Source organism: Bubalus bubalis, chromosome 14, assembly GCF_019923935.1.
Source record: "Bubalus bubalis isolate 160015118507 breed Murrah chromosome 14, NDDB_SH_1, whole genome shotgun sequence".
NCBI classification, from domain to species: domain Eukaryota; kingdom Metazoa; phylum Chordata; class Mammalia; order Artiodactyla; family Bovidae; genus Bubalus; species Bubalus bubalis.
The window spans coordinates 36,474,804-36,490,437 of NC_059170.1; the positions used below are offsets into that span (position 1 = coordinate 36,474,804).

The 15,634-nt window shown below is 42.2% G+C and overlaps 1 long non-coding RNA gene across 1 annotated transcript; it reads right to left on the reverse strand.

The window, feature by feature from the left end:
• Positions 1-3,557: 3,557 nt before the first annotated feature.
• LOC123329206 lies at positions 3,558-15,633 on the reverse strand. Its single transcript, XR_006544530.1, has 2 exons — positions 15,276-15,633; positions 3,558-3,833 (listed from the first exon to the last, which is right to left on the reverse strand). It is a non-coding gene; the product is annotated as an uncharacterized LOC123329206 (long non-coding RNA).
• Position 15,634: the final 1 nt, after the last annotated feature.

The following is a 15,634-nucleotide window of genomic DNA, read 5'->3' on the forward strand; positions in this document are numbered from 1 at the left end:
TGACCTGGGGAGGGGGCTGGGGCTCAGGGCAGCTACTCAGCAGTGCCCTACCAGGAGGGAAAAGAGATGAGTCACGATGTAAAGGGAGTTTTGACTCAGAAAGGAAGGAACTTGCTAGAACAAAAAGTTGTGTGTAAAGCACCTGGCACTGGTCTAGGAATCTTGTTGTTTGGCCTCAAGCTTCCTTCAGCTCGTTTTTGAGGTCTTTGCACACCTGCCTCCTCTTTTGACCATACAGAATTTTGTCTGCAAAGTGGTATCTCTGCTTTTTAATATGCTGTCTAGGTTTGTTATAGCTTTCCTTCCAAGGAGCAAGTATCTTTTAATTTCAGGCAAGTCACTGTGATTTTGGAGCCCAAGAAAATAAAACCTGTCACTGTTTCGACTTTTTCCTTTCCTGACAAAGGTCTGTATAGTCAAAGGGATGGTTTTTCCAATAGCCATGTCTGGACGTGAGATTTGGACCATAAAGAAGGCTGAGTGCCGAAGAATTGATGCTTTTGAATTGTGGTGCTGGAGAAGACTCTTGAGAGTCCCTTGGACAACAAGGAGATCAAACCAGTCAACCCTAAAGGAAATCAACCCTGAATATTCACTGAAGGACTGAATATCCATTGGAAGGACTACCCCTGCTCAAAAGGCAGAATACCCACCTTCTTTTAGTATTACTACAACTAAAGGTACAGCACAGGGTGAAGGGGGCAGGATAGGGGGTGCTGGGGCGTTTAACTAAGCAAGAATAAGTTGCCTGCCAGCCAAAGTCAAGGAACAACCTTTAATATTTTTACCTGTAGTATAATTTACATGGAGAAAATGTGAAGATCTTAAGCAGACATCTGAATGACTATCTACCCTTATATACATCCATATAACCACCACCCATTTCAAGATTCATCAGTCCTTCCAATGAATGAAGGATTTGAGGCTGAAGCTCCAATACTTTGGCCACCTGATTCAAAAAGCCAACTCAGTGGAAGACCCTGATGCTGAGAAAGACTGAGGGCAAGAGGAGAAGGGGGCGACAGAGGATGAGATGGTTGGATGGCATCACTGACTCAATGGACATGAGTTTGAGCAAACTCTGGGAGATAGTGAAGGACAGGGAAGCCTGGCATGCTGCAGTCCATGGAGTCACAGAGTCAGACACAACTTAGCGACTGAACAACAAATCCTCTTTTTGGTCCCAGGGCCAAGAAGCCTCTTCAGAGAGGCTGTCCTGGATGCTGTATCAACATGGACTCATCTCTACTCACTCTCATCTTGCTCTATTTGAATCATAATGCAGCACCCTACCCACAGTAAGTCTTCTACAGGTATTTATGGCATCAGTAAATAGTAGCTTATTATTAAGCTGGGGCTATTATTGATATCACCTTTGTTGAATCAAAGAAGAAATAGGTGATTTTGAGAAAGAGCCTAGAGGAAGCTGAGGGGTGGCAAATGGTGGGGAAATCCAAGGTTGGTGAGAATGAGAAAAAAAGTCAGTGAAATTGGAAATGGACTGGTGATGATGGAAATGGGGGCTGATGAGAGATATTGAAACTCAGGGGAGGATTTCCCTGGTGGCCCAGTGGTATGGTCTTCTAATGCAGAGGGTATGGGTTTGATTCCTGATGGGGGAACTGGGGAACTAAGATCCCATATGCTGGAGGGTGTGACCAAAAAACTTAAAAATGGATAAATAAAATCTGTTTAAAAACAAACAAACAAAAAACACCTCAGGGAAAAGTTTCCTTTTAACAGAAACAAAAATCAGAAAATTTTGAGGCCCATAAGACCAGGTCAGGTCTTGGCTGACTCTCCCTTCTTCTGTCTCTCCAGGATGAGGTGTCCCTGCTGCTCTGTGGCCCCCTAATATCCTCTGGGTAGATTTATGGAGATGAATAAATCTCCATAAATGGCCAAGTCTTTATCTCCAGCCCTAAGCTGTCTCCCAAGCTCCTGACTCGTGTTTCTAAATATCATCAGGCATTCCTAGTCTGGTGTCCCACAAACATGCAAACCTTAACAAGAGTCAGACACAAAGTCCTTTTTGCCCTCTGGTCTCCAGCCTCTCAACCCTCCATTCACACTCCCATGTTCCCAATAACACCATGTCATCTGTGAAGTCAACATCTAACCATCCACCAAATTGGACTCTTAGATGATTTTCATCTTTAGCCTTTCTCCCCAAATCTGCTGTCTTTTAGATCTTGTCACTCCTGATATCAGCAATAATAATAAAAATAATGATAATTATTATTTATGGCTGCCATTTTATTGTTTCAACCATATTTTGAGAAAGGTGCTAGTCATGGGAACTTAATCTCTCTGAGCCTCAGTATCTTTGTCATATGGGGACAAGAACCGTGTACTTCATGGGGTGATTGTGAGGGTTACACTAAAAATAACAATTGCAAAGTATTTGGAACAGTCAGTATCTTGATTGTAGTAAAGTGCTCAACAAACATTATTGCCACTAATTTTATTTTTTCACTATTATTAAAATTGACCCATTTCACAGGTGATAACCAGATAGGTTAAGTAACTCTTCCAAGCTCAGCTCATTGAGTTTTTCCAGTCTGGCTCTTCATATCTATCCCTATTGCCATAGCATTAATCAATCACTTCTCATATAGACTTTTCATCACCTTCTAAGTAGTCTTCTCTCCATCCATCTCTTTGTCCACCTCTCCATCCTCCACACAAGAAACATCTCAAATGCCTATAAGGGGTGCTTAGTAGATCTCTCAGTGTTCCACCCAAATGCTCAACACCCCCTGGGTTCCACTGACGACAGCTGTTCGTCATACACCTGGCTTCTCTGTGCTTTTGTTTCCAAAGGTCTACATTTAGAGGACTATCCTGCATCTGTACTGGGCTACTGGAATTGTTCTGCCTAAAAGCACAGAGAGGACAGGAGCTTATGTCTTGACTGTCAAGTACTGGGTACGAGCACCCAGCTCCCTTATTGAGATATAACTTCTTCTCCAGAACTCCCCTATGAGATCAGGATGAGGCTGAGACCTTACCTAAAATCACTTCTCTCTTAGCTTCTGTTTTCCTCATTTTGCATTCCCCACAGTCTTAGCAATTTCTCCTGGCAGCCTTTCCTTCATAAATCACCTGCAAACAAACCTTTGTCTGGTTCTGGGAAATCTGATGGAAGACATTGGATCTTACAAGGCTCTCAGGAATTTCTCCTGGTTTCTGTTTTTAGTTTTGTAGCACTTGACCTCTATGAATGAACTATGTAGTATTAGCCTTGTGGATCACCTGGAGAAGACAGAATTTGACTACTAGGTGAGACATCATGGTTTCTTGGCCAGCCAAGAGACTCATGGCATTGTACAGGAGACTAACCTGAGTACTGTGGAAAAGCAGGTGGGAAGAATCGACGAGAGAGAGAAAGGTAATATGAAGATTCTAGTATATGTTTGTTGCATAAACTTCAGAACTTCAAGTACAACAAAGAAATTGAGTCACTTGTAATCTGACTGATAATTACTACTGATAACTGATATCTTATTGTATTCCTGTTAGTTATCTATTGTTGTACAATAAATTATCCCCAGATGTAGAGGCCTAAAACAAAACTAAACATTTATTATATAACTTCTGTGGTCAGGAATTCAGGAACAGCCTAGCTGGGGTTCAGGCTTAGGGTCTTGGGAGGTTGCAGTTTTAAGATATTAGCTGGGTCTGCAGTCAGTTGAAGGTCTGACTGGGACTGAAAAATCCTCTTCCAAGATGACACGCTCACAAGGCCTTTGGCAGGGGGCCTCAGTTTTTTGTCACATGAACCTCTCGCAAGAGCTGCTTGAGTATCCTCATGGCATGACTGCTAGCTTCCCCTAAAGCAAGGGATCCAAGAGAAAACAAGATAAAAGACACAAGGTGTTCATAGCCTTAGAAGTCACACATTGTTCTTTCTCCAACCTTCTTTGATTACACAGGTCAGCTTTGTTCATTGTGGGAGGGAACTACCCTGTAAACCATTCACCTACCCAAAAACCATTCACAAGTGTATGAATAATAGAAGGAAAGGATCACTGGGGGCCATTTGGGAGGTCGGTTATCATGATTCCCTTCCACTCTTCTCTTTCATTTTGTATTTCTCTCTCTTTTTTAATTGTACACACTATCTTTTATAGGAAATTATACTGGTTGCTCACTCAACTGCCATTTCCTTTTTCTTTATTGTTAACACAGCACCAACTCATTAATGTTTTATTTTTTGGGATTCTTAGCAGCAGACAACATAATCTTCTCTAGCAGAAAGTACGTCGTTCACAGAATCATTGGCAGGGCTGAAGAAACATGACCTATGTTAGAGGTGGGTAAACTATGGCCAGCAGACTTACTGCCTATTTTTATAAATAGAGTTTTATTAAAACATAATAACACTCTTTTGTCTACATATTGTCTATAGTTGCTTTCACACTACAATGCAGAGTTGAGTAGTTGTGACAGAGACCATATATAATACACAAAGCTTAAAATATTTACCACTTGGCCCTTTAAGAAAAAGTCAGAATGGTGAATCCACTATAGTATGGAGGTTCTTCAAAAAAATTAAAAATAGAATTACCATATGATCCAGCAATACCACTTGTGGGTGTATATGTCCAAAAGAATTCAAGACAGGATCTTAAAGAGATGTTTACACACCCATGTTTATTGCAGTACTACTTACAACAGCCAAAGATGGAAATAATCTTAATGCCATTGACAGAGAAATGGATCAAGAAAATGAGATTTACCTGGTGGTCCAGTGGTTAAGACTTGGTGCTTCCAATGCAAGAGGCATGAGTTCAATTCCTGGTAAGGGAGCTAAGATCCCACACACCACATGGCATGGTGAAAAAAACACAAACAAACAAGATAATGTGATATATCTTGTTTGTTTGTGTTTATGACTCAGAGAGAAATAATCTTCCTGCAATATAGGAGACCAGGGTTTGATCCCTGGGTCAGGAAGATCTCCTGGAGAAGGAAATGGTAACCCACTGCAGTATTCTTGCCTGGGAAATCACATGGATAGAGGAGCCTGGTAGGCTACAGTCCATGGAATTTCAAAGAGTCAGACACGACTGAATGACTAGCACACCACCACACATACATACAATGGAATATCAGATTAGATCAGATCAGTCGCTCAGTCGTGTCCGACTCTTTGCGACCCCATGAATCGCAGCATGCCAGGCCTCCCTGTCCATCACCAACTCCCGGAGTTCACTCAGACTCACGTCCATCGAGTCAGTGATGCCATCCAGCCATCTCATCCTCTGTCGTCCCCTTCTCCTCCTGCCCCCAATCCCTCCCAGCATCAGAGTCCTTTCCAATGAGTCAACTCTTCGCATGAGGTGGCCAAAGTACTGGAGTTTCAGCTTTAGCATCATTCCTTCCAAAGAAATCCCAGGGCTAATCTCCTTCAGAATGGACTGGGTGGATCTCCTTGCAGTCCAAGGGACTCTCAAGAGTTTTCTCTAACACCACAGTTCAAAAGCATCAATTCTTCGGCACTCAGCCTTCTTCACAGTCCAACTCTCACATCCATACATGACCATAGGAAAAACCATAGCCTTGACTAGACGAATGGAATATCACACAGCCTTAAAAAAGGAGGAAAACCTGTCACATGCTATAACAGCAATGAACCTTGAGGACATTGTGTTAAGTGAAATAAGCCAGCTTCAAAAGGACAAATACTATATGAGTTCACTAACATGAAATTTCTAAAGTAGTAAAAAGCATAGCAACAAGGTCAAAAGTTGGTTGCCAAGGGTTAGGGGAGGGAGGAATTCATGTTTAATGGGTAGTTTCAGTTTTGCAAGAGGAAAAGGTCCTAGTGATTTGTTGTACAACAATGCAAATATACTCAACATGGCTGAACTTAAAAATGGTTAAGATGATAGTTTTTTTTACCAGAATAAAAAAAAAAGGAGTCACAGAATGACTCCCCAAACTGCACTGAGAACTGGGATGCCAATGACCCTACTGCCCAATGCCGCAGTCAGGATACTGCAGATGAGGAAACTGCTGCCACCTCCAGAATCCTAACCCCTGTGCACCATTCCCAAGTGGCTCAGTGATAAAGAATCCACCTCCCAATGCAGGAGAGGCAGGTTTTGATGCCTGGGTTGGGAAAAACCCCTGGAGGAAGAAATGGCCGCCTACTCCAGTATTCTTGCCTGGATAATCCCACGGACAGAGGAGCCTGGTGGGATGCAGCCTATAGGACTGCAGACTTGGACATGACTGAGCAACTGAGCACACACGCACGTGCCATATTCACACCAGCGGCCAGTCTTTTCTGAGTCCTGCCTCTCCTCCATATGACTCAGCTTTCATTCATAGGTCCACAGGAGCATTTTGAGGGGTGGAAGTTCTGACGGGTGGGAGTTTTAGCTTCTAGCCTTCTTTGTCCAGGAAAATATGCTGGGAAACCAATCCCAGTATTAACCATGACTGTCCCTCAACCTCTCCCTAGTCATGTGCCGCAGTCACATTTTTCAGGTATTCCCCATTCAAGAGTAAATCCTGAATAGTCTAAGTCAATGATTTTCAAACGTTATAATTACCTGGAGAGTTTGTTAAAACATAGATTACTGGGTCCTACCTCCAGAGTTTATGAGTTAGAAAGTCTGGGATGGAACCCAAGAATCTGTTTTTTTTAAAAAAAATCCCAATTGAAACTGGTGGTTTAAGTATTACCCTTTGAGAACCATTGGTCTAAGTCACTGTTTCCTAACCTTTTTCATACCCTGCCCACATCCTGGAAAGAATCTGGGTCCTCAAAGGTGTTATGAAATTATTAATCAATCCTAAATCCATCCTTACCTCTGTGCTTTTGTTAGCAGAGAAAATACATTTTCCTTATGCCCTTACATTCTTTATTCCTTATGCATAAATAAGATTCAGCATTCTTTGTTATTTTCAGCCAAAGGTAATTTAATTTATATGCACTTCAAACTGTTTTTGATTTATGTTTCATGAACACTGTTTCCAATCATTTGATATTTTTCTACATCATCAAACAAAATAGTTGCATAACACTTGTGTTGAAATGTATTTAGTAATTCCTCTTGAGAATTCTATGGTAGCCCAGTGGTTAGGACTCCACCACTCCACTGCAGGGGCCTTGGGTTTGATCCTTGGACAGAGAACTAAGATCCTGCATGCTGTGCAGTTCAGGCCAAAAAGAAAAAGAAAAAACTTAAAAATCTCTCTTATTAGATGTTTAGGAGATTTCCCATTTTTTTATTATTACAAATTATGCTACAATAGACATCCATGTCCATAAACCTTTGCATACATTCATAAATATTTCCATAGGATAAACTTTGATAGGTCATACCTGAATGGTCTAGTGGTTTTCCCTACTTTCTTCAATTTAAGTCTGAATTTGGCAATAAGGAGTTCATGATCTGAGCCACAGTCAGCTCCCAGTCTTGTTTTTGCTGAGTGTATACAGCTTCTCCATCTTTGGCTGCAAAAAATATAATCAATCTGATTTCAGTGTTGACCATCTGGTGATGTCCATGTGTAGAGTCTTCTCTTGTGTTGTTGGAAGAGGGTGTTTGCTATGACCAGTGCATTCTCTTGGCAAAACTCTATTAGCCTTTGGCATGTTTCATCCTGTACTCCAAGGCCAAATTTGCCTGTTACTCCAGGTGTTTCTTGACTTCCTACTTTTGCATTCCAGTCCCCTATAAATAAAAGGACATCTTTTTTGGGTGTTAGTTCTAAAAGGTCTTGTAGATTTTCATACAACTGTTCAACTTCAGCTTCTTCAGCGTTACTGGTAGGGGCATAGACTTGGATTATTGTGATATTGAATGGTTTGCCTTGGAAACGAACAGAGATCATTCTGTGGTTTTTGAGATTGCATCCAAGTTCTGCATTTCAGACTCTTTTGTTGACTATGATGGCTACTCCATTTCTTCTAAGGGATTCCTGCCCACAGTAGTAGATATAATGATCATGTGAGTTAAATTCACCCATTCCAGTCCATCTTAGTTCACTGATTCCTAGAATGTCGATGTTCACTCTTGCCATCTCGTGTTTGACCACTTCCAATTTTCCTTGATTCATGGACCAACATTCTAGGTTCCTATGCCTGGAATGCAAAGATGTAGAGGAAAACAACAGAAAGGTAAAGACTAGAGATATCTTCAAGAAAATTAGAGATACCAAGGGAGCATTTCATGCAAAGATGGGCTCAATAAAGGACAGAAATGGTATGGCCCTAACAGAAGCGGAAGATATTAAGAAGAGGTCGCAAGAATACACAGAAGAACTGTACAAAAAAGATCTTTATGACCCAGATAATCACAAAGGTGTGATCACTCAACTAGAGCCAGACATCCTGGAATGTGAGGTCAAGTGGGCCTTAGGAAGCATCACTACGAACAAAGCTAGTGGAGGTGATGGAATTCCAGTTGAGCTATTTCAAATCCTAAAAGATGATGCTGTGAAAGTGCTGCACTCAATATGCCAGCAAATTTGGAAAACTCAGCAGTGGCCACAGGACTGGAAAAGGTCAGTTTTCATTCCAATCCCAAAGAAAGGCAATGTCAAAGAATGCTCAAACTACCGCACAATTGCACTCATCTCACACGCTAGTCAAGTAATACTCAAAATTCTCCAAGCCAAGCTTCAGAAATACATGAACCGTGAACTTCCAGATGTTCAAGCTGGTTTTAGAAAGGGCAGAGGAACCAGAGATCAAATTGCCAACATCTGTTGGATCATAGGAAAAGCAAGAGAGTTCCAGAAAAACATCTATTTCTGCTTTATTGACTATGCCAAAAGCCTTTGACTGTGTGGATCACAATAAACGGTGGAAAATTCTCAAAGAGATGGGAATAGCAAACCACCTGACCTGCCTCTTGAGAAACGTGTATGCAGGTCAGGAAGCAACAGTTAGAACTGGACATGGAACAACAGACTGGTTCCAAATAGGAAAAGGAGGACTTTGAGGCTGTATATTGTCACCCTGCTTATTTAACTTCAATACAGAGTACATCATGAGAAACGCTGGGCTGGGAATAAGCACAAGCTGGAATCAAGATTGCTGGGAGAAACATCAATAACCTCAGATATGCAGATGACACCACCCTTATGGCAGAAAGCAAAGAGGAACTAAAGAGCCTCTTGATGAAAGTGAAAGAGGAGAGTGAAAAAGTTGGCTTAAAGCTCAACATTCAGAAAACTAACATCCGGTCCCATCACTTCATGGCAAATAGACAGCGAAACAGTGGAAACAGTGTCCGACTTTATTTTTTTGGGCTCCAAAATCACTGCAGATGGTGATTGTAGCCATGAAATTAAAAGATGCTTATCCCTTGGAAGGAAAGTTATGACCAACCTAGACATCATATTAAAAAGCAGAGACCTTACTTTGTAAACAAAGGTCTGTCTAGTCAAGCCTATGGTTTTCCCAGTAGTCATGTATGGATGTGAGAGTTGGACTATAAAGAAAGGTGAGCTCCGAAGAATTGATGCTTTTGAACTGTGGTGTTGGAGAAGACTCTTGAGAGTCCCTTGGACTGCAAGGAGATCCAACCAGTCCATCCTAAAGGAGATCAGTCCCGGGTGTTCATTGGAAGGACTGATGTTGAAGTTGAAACTCCAATATTTTGGCCACCTGATGCGAAGAGCTGACTCATTGGAAAAGACCCTGATGCTGGGAAAGATTGAAGGCAGGAGGAGAAGGGGATAACAGAGGATGAGATGGTTGGATGGCATCACTGACTCAGTGGATATGAGTTTGGGTAAAGTCCAGGAGTTGGTGATGGACAGGGAGGCCTGGCATGCTGCAGTTCATGGGGTAGCAAAGAGTCGGACATGACTGAGTGACTGAACTGAACTGAACTGAAACTTCTATAGACTTGTAAGATTAAAGTGTAAGCATTTTTTAAAGATTTAAAATATACCTTGCCAAGGTTTCCAGAAAGGTTGTACTGATTTAACTCCTGTCAAGAGTGTGGGAGGGTTTTAATTTCCTCATGTCTTCACCAACATTGGGTATTATGCAGTCTCCTGTGCTGGTGAAGACTCTTTGGGCTCATCTCTGGGACTTCACTCCTCTCCATCTGTATACTCTCCTAGATGATCCTATTGGATTCACTGGTTTTAAATATTACACAGAGCTGATAACTCCCAAGTGTGTAAGTCCAGCCCAACCCTTCTCCCTGAGCCCATAAGAGTGAATCTGGATGTAGCTATCCAATTGTTCCCTCTTGAGATGTCACAGATAGAAGACTTTTCCAAAGCTCCTCCATTCATCCTGTCTATGAAGTAGTTCCTCACCTATCTGACTGCCTAAGCTCCAAACCCAAAAGCCTTCCTTGATCCTCCCTTTCCTTTGCACTCCATATACAGCCTGTTAGCAATCCCCGTCATTTTATCTTCCAAGGATATTTTGAATTTGCCTCCTTATGTTCATTTGTACTGCTCTCACTTCAGGTCAAGCCACTTTCTTCCATCTGAGCTACTATAATTCCTGCCTGTTCTGTTTGATTTACTTTTGACGTATCCCAAACCACATAGCAACAGAGTGATCATCTTAAAACAGAAATGAGATCATATTATTTCCCTGCTCATACCTTCTAATGACTTCCTATCATACTTAGAAACCCTGTTCCATCTGGGCCTCTCATGACCTCTTCCCCAATCTCATTTCATCACATTCTCTCTCCTACCTTCTGTGTCCTAATCACATCAACTGCTTTTCAATTTATCAAACATGACATGCTTTTTCCTGCTTCAGGACATTTATACTTGCTATTCCTCTTTTTGGAATGGTCTTTCCCAACTGAGTATAATTGACTTTGAGTCACAGCAACAATGTCCCTTTAGGCCTTTTTTTACAACTTTATCTAAGATGGTGCCCCAACCTGGATTATAGTCAGCCCCTTTTATTGTCCCTTTTTAGCATTTATCACAGACACAAATTTTACTTACTTGCTGGTTACCATTTCATGACTTAGAACACAAGTCCACTAGGTACCAGGAGCCCAGCTAGACATTGTGTATACAATTATTTCTCTCCTGACCTCCCATACTTACCAGTATATAGGCTCACTGCGGCAGGTGAGGTGAGCTTTGTCAGTGATGCCCAGTGCCTGCCAGGTAACACGTGACCAATGACATGGCTATACTAACTTAGATGAGTAAGTGGAGGAGTCAACAGTCTGGGCACAAAGGACCTAAATTCCAAGTGACCTTATATAACTGGAGATCTTATCAAAAACAAAGAGAATGAAATTCATTATAGATAGAATGTAAACATAGTCTAGGGAAAGGATGAGTGTGTGGTATGGCTCATTTTTATGGCTCAAAACCAACTGTGGGCTCAGTTTTACAGCTAGATTAGGCCTCTTATACTAATATGTAATTTTTATTTGTAAAGGGCTATGAAAAACATTTGTAGAAAATATGTTCGCAGTAATTATATCATTTAATCCATATATTCACTAGGTGGTAGATAGAGTAGACAGAATTATCTTAAGTTTACATAATGGGACACCTACACGTAGCCTGGTTAAATGGTTTCCCCAAGGTCATTTAGCAAGGAGAGATGTGGAAAGGGTAGACCAATTTAGAGTTCCTCCCACAGATTCCCTTTGCCATAACCAACCTTATTATTAATCTTTGCCAATCTGATAGCTGGAAAATGATACAACGATGTCTAAATTTTTGTTCCTTTTTAGGGAATAGAGGTCCCAGCTCTCAGAGAGGGACTGAGTCATTTTCTATAGTGATCAAACACAAAGCACAAGTCTCTCCAAGCCTCAGGCCAGCTCTTTCCTACTCGCTCACCACCTGGACATCTCCACCAAGCCCAGCCCTCCTGCTGAAGAAACCTCAGCTTCTTATCTTTGTATGTTGACTTCTCTGGCAGATTTCTCACCTGTACTCCCAGTCCCGGCCTGCACCTTGAGGACACTGCTACCCATAGCTGTCTCTCTTGGTGTCAGCCTGGTGGTGAAGATGTCATCTTATGGTATATCTATATATAGAATACATTCTGACCTTAAAAAAGAATGAGAACTTCCCTGGTGATCCAGTGGCTAAGCTTCTGTGCTCCCAATGCAGAAGGCCTGGGTCTGATGCCTAGTTAGGGAACTAGATTCCGCATGCTGCAAGTAAGAGTTAGCTTGCTGAACTTTAAGCCAGTCCAGCCAAATAAATAAATAAGTATTTTTTAAAAAAGAATGGAATTCTGATATGTGCTACAACCGGGATGATTGTTCACTTAGGCTAAGTGAAAGAAGTCAGATACAAAAGGACAAATATTGTATGAGTCCTGTTAGATGATGTACCTAGAACAAGAAAATTCAGAGACAGTAAATAGAATAGTAGTTACCTGGGGGCATGGGAAGTTATTGTTTAATGGGTACAGAATTTCAGTATGGGATGATAAAAAAGTTCTGGAGATGGATAGTGGTGATGGTTACAAAACAACATAAGTGCACTTAATGCTACTGAATTGTACATTTAAAAATGACTAAAATGGTAAATTTTATGTTGTGTATATTTTACCACAATAAAACAAGGAATGAAATACGGACATGCTACAATATGCTCTAACCCTGAAAACATTCTGTTAAGTGAAAGATGCCAGTCACAAAAGATAACATGTCATATAATTCTATTTATATTAAATATCCAGATTAGGCAAATACATAGAAATAGAGTGTAGATTAGTGGTTGCCAGGGGCTGGCGGGAGGCAAGGAAGAGTGAATGACTGCTAATAGGTATGATGTTTCATTTTGGGGGTGAGGGAAATGTTCTAAAATTAGATAGTGGTGATGGTTGTACAGCTTTGTGAACAAATTAAAACTATTGAATTATGTACTTTAAAAAGGTGAATATTATAGTATGTGAATTATATCTCAATTAAAAAAAAGGGAAGTAAGGGGCTGGGATTGGGGAGAGGGCTACATGATACTCCATACAATGCTATACCACAGTTTATTCAGCCATTCCCCAGTTAATGGACATTGGGTCTTTCTTTCCCTTTTATTCTTTTTTTCTTTCATTTTAAAAAATGATGCAATGTATATCATTGAATATGCAAAAAAAAAAAAAAAAAGATACCATTTCAGGTAGGTCTTGGGCCCTCCCATGCTGTGCCATGCCTAGGTATGTCTCAGTATGGGACTGATTTAGAAAGCGTCAGTTCCCCTGACACCAAGAGATGGTGTAGGGAGGAAGCTTTTGCCCTCCTCTCCAAGCACTTTCTCAGGGGTCAGCAAACTACAATGCATGTGCTGTTCTGGTTTCAGCTAAGAATGATTTTACAGATGAACATTTGAAATCAATTTAATGGTAGGACTCCAACTAATTAATTGGATCCCAATTAAGCAAAATTTCCCCCTCCACTGCCAATTCTATTCTCATTAGTGCCCTGAATTACAAAAATATTATATCGATGATTATTATATTTTGAATTTCATCAATAAAAATTTTGTGGAGATGCCATATTTAAAATTCCTAGATAGTATCCAGGAGAGGTTATCTGGAAGACAATTGGAAATGTGTGCCTAGAAGTTCAGGAAGATGTCTGTCTGATCTGGAGAGAGATTTGGGAATTATAAGGAGATGGCTGACTTTCAGAGAAGGACAGGGCAGGGGAAAAGATGGAGAGAAAGGAGATACTAAGGAAAACTAACATTTCTAGAGGCATGAGTAATTCACTGAGAGGGAATGGGTGTAGAATGATATGTAAGACCCAGTGGTATTATTGCTAGAAAAGAGTTTTGAGAAGGAGGGAGAAATCAATGGAATGTTACAGAGGCATCAAGGAAGAAAAGGTCTGTACACAGGCAGTTGGATTTGGCAACTAGAAGGTCACTGGTAACTTTGTCATTAGGAAAAGCAAAGGGTGACAATACCTGAGGAGTGAGGAGAAGGACAGGGAAGGAAGAAAGGTAGGAGGGTGGGAGAGGCCAGGATAGCGGAAGTTTTTCAGAATAGGAAAAACCTGTACATGTCTAGGGAAGGAGAGGGAGATACTGAGGATGCAATAGTTAGCTCCCTTTCTTCTATTAGAGATCTCTCATCCCTGGCTGGACAAAACAGTAGTACCTCCTGTCCACGTTCCACAGCCCCCCATAACAGATTGGCTGGAAAAGGCTCTCTCTGGTATAGGAGGATGGTGTAGGTGTTAAAACGGACAGGCAGTGTGAACTTTTCTTCAGGTACTGGTCACAGAATTTTTGTCTCATTTTCTCCATCTTCAGTGTGGATCAAAACACCTGGCCTTCCAGGGTGTACTGAATTTTACAAGCCAACTCTTGTATTTTAAAAACACAAGTTATTAGAGAAGTAAATAGGATGACATTGATTCTCAAAGGCTCTGCTGCTGCTGCTAAGTTGCTTCAGTCGTGTCCGACTCTGTGTGACCCCATAGCCGGCAGCCCACCAGGCTCCGCAGTCCCTGGGATTCTCCAGGCAAGAACACTGGAGTGGGTTGCCATTTCCTTCTCCAAAGGCTCAGACCACATCTATTTTATGAAATTCCCACAGTTGCTGGTCACCACCCTCCATCATTGACATCTGTGATATCCATAACACCGAGGCCCCCAAACTGTGTAAAACAGGCAGAAATTCGATGATAAAATCTTCTCCTCCTAATGTAAGATCAGACACCGTCCACTGTTCTTTAGCTCTCTAGAGTTGTTTGGGGGCACTAATCAGTTATTACTCAGTTGTAACAACAACTAGACAAACTTCAAGATGGAAGGTGCTATGAGAGTATTAATTATTAGGTTTTTGTTTGTTTGGGCTTGAGTTCAGATAGTCTTCAGCAGTGGCTCGCAAAGTGTGAATCCCAGAGAACAGCATGATCATCACCGGGAACTTGTCAGAAACGCAAAATCTGGAGCCTCACTCCACACCTCTGGTCTCAAAAGCCCTAGGGGTGGGACCCAGCCATCTTGAGATGGTCAAGGTGAGGCTGCGGTGCGCTGAAGACTGACGGCCACGGATTTATTTGCGGCCTTTCCGCTAAGCCACCCTTATCCAGCGACATCGCCTGGGTTGTTTTTTTTTTTTTAGAAATGTAGACTCTCGGGCTGCATCCCAACGTACTGAATCAGAACCCGCAACTAAACACGACCTTCAGGGGAGTCTGAGAAGCCTCGTTCTGCACAATGTAACGAGGACCTCTTCCCAAGTTAAAAAAAAAACAACAACCCTGACAGCCTAACTGGAGAAACAGTGAAAGTGCCTTAAGACATCCAATCCACTGAGCCCAAGGCGCCGTAGATTGCTTTATTACCTTCTCTGAGAGACGACAGGGCTCGCTCGGTGTCAGGCTCGGTAAAAAGGGGATACGAGGAGGACGAGACTCCAGGCAAGCGCTCTATAGTCCAAGTGGGTCCGCAAGAGCGATGAGACTGGAAGGCACGAGAAGGGGCGCGCTTCCCACGCGAGGGGCGGTGGGAAATAAAAGGAGAGCGGCGGGGCAGAGAGGACGACTAGGAGAGGGCATATGGGGGGCCTGACAGCTGGCTTGGCTTTGCGGACTGGCGGGGAGCCCCTCCCTCGGGGGAGACAAGAGGGCGGGGGTCGGGCACGGAGAGAGAGGTGGGTCCAGGTCCGCGCGGGGGCGGGCGGCTCCACGGCTCCCCGCCCCCG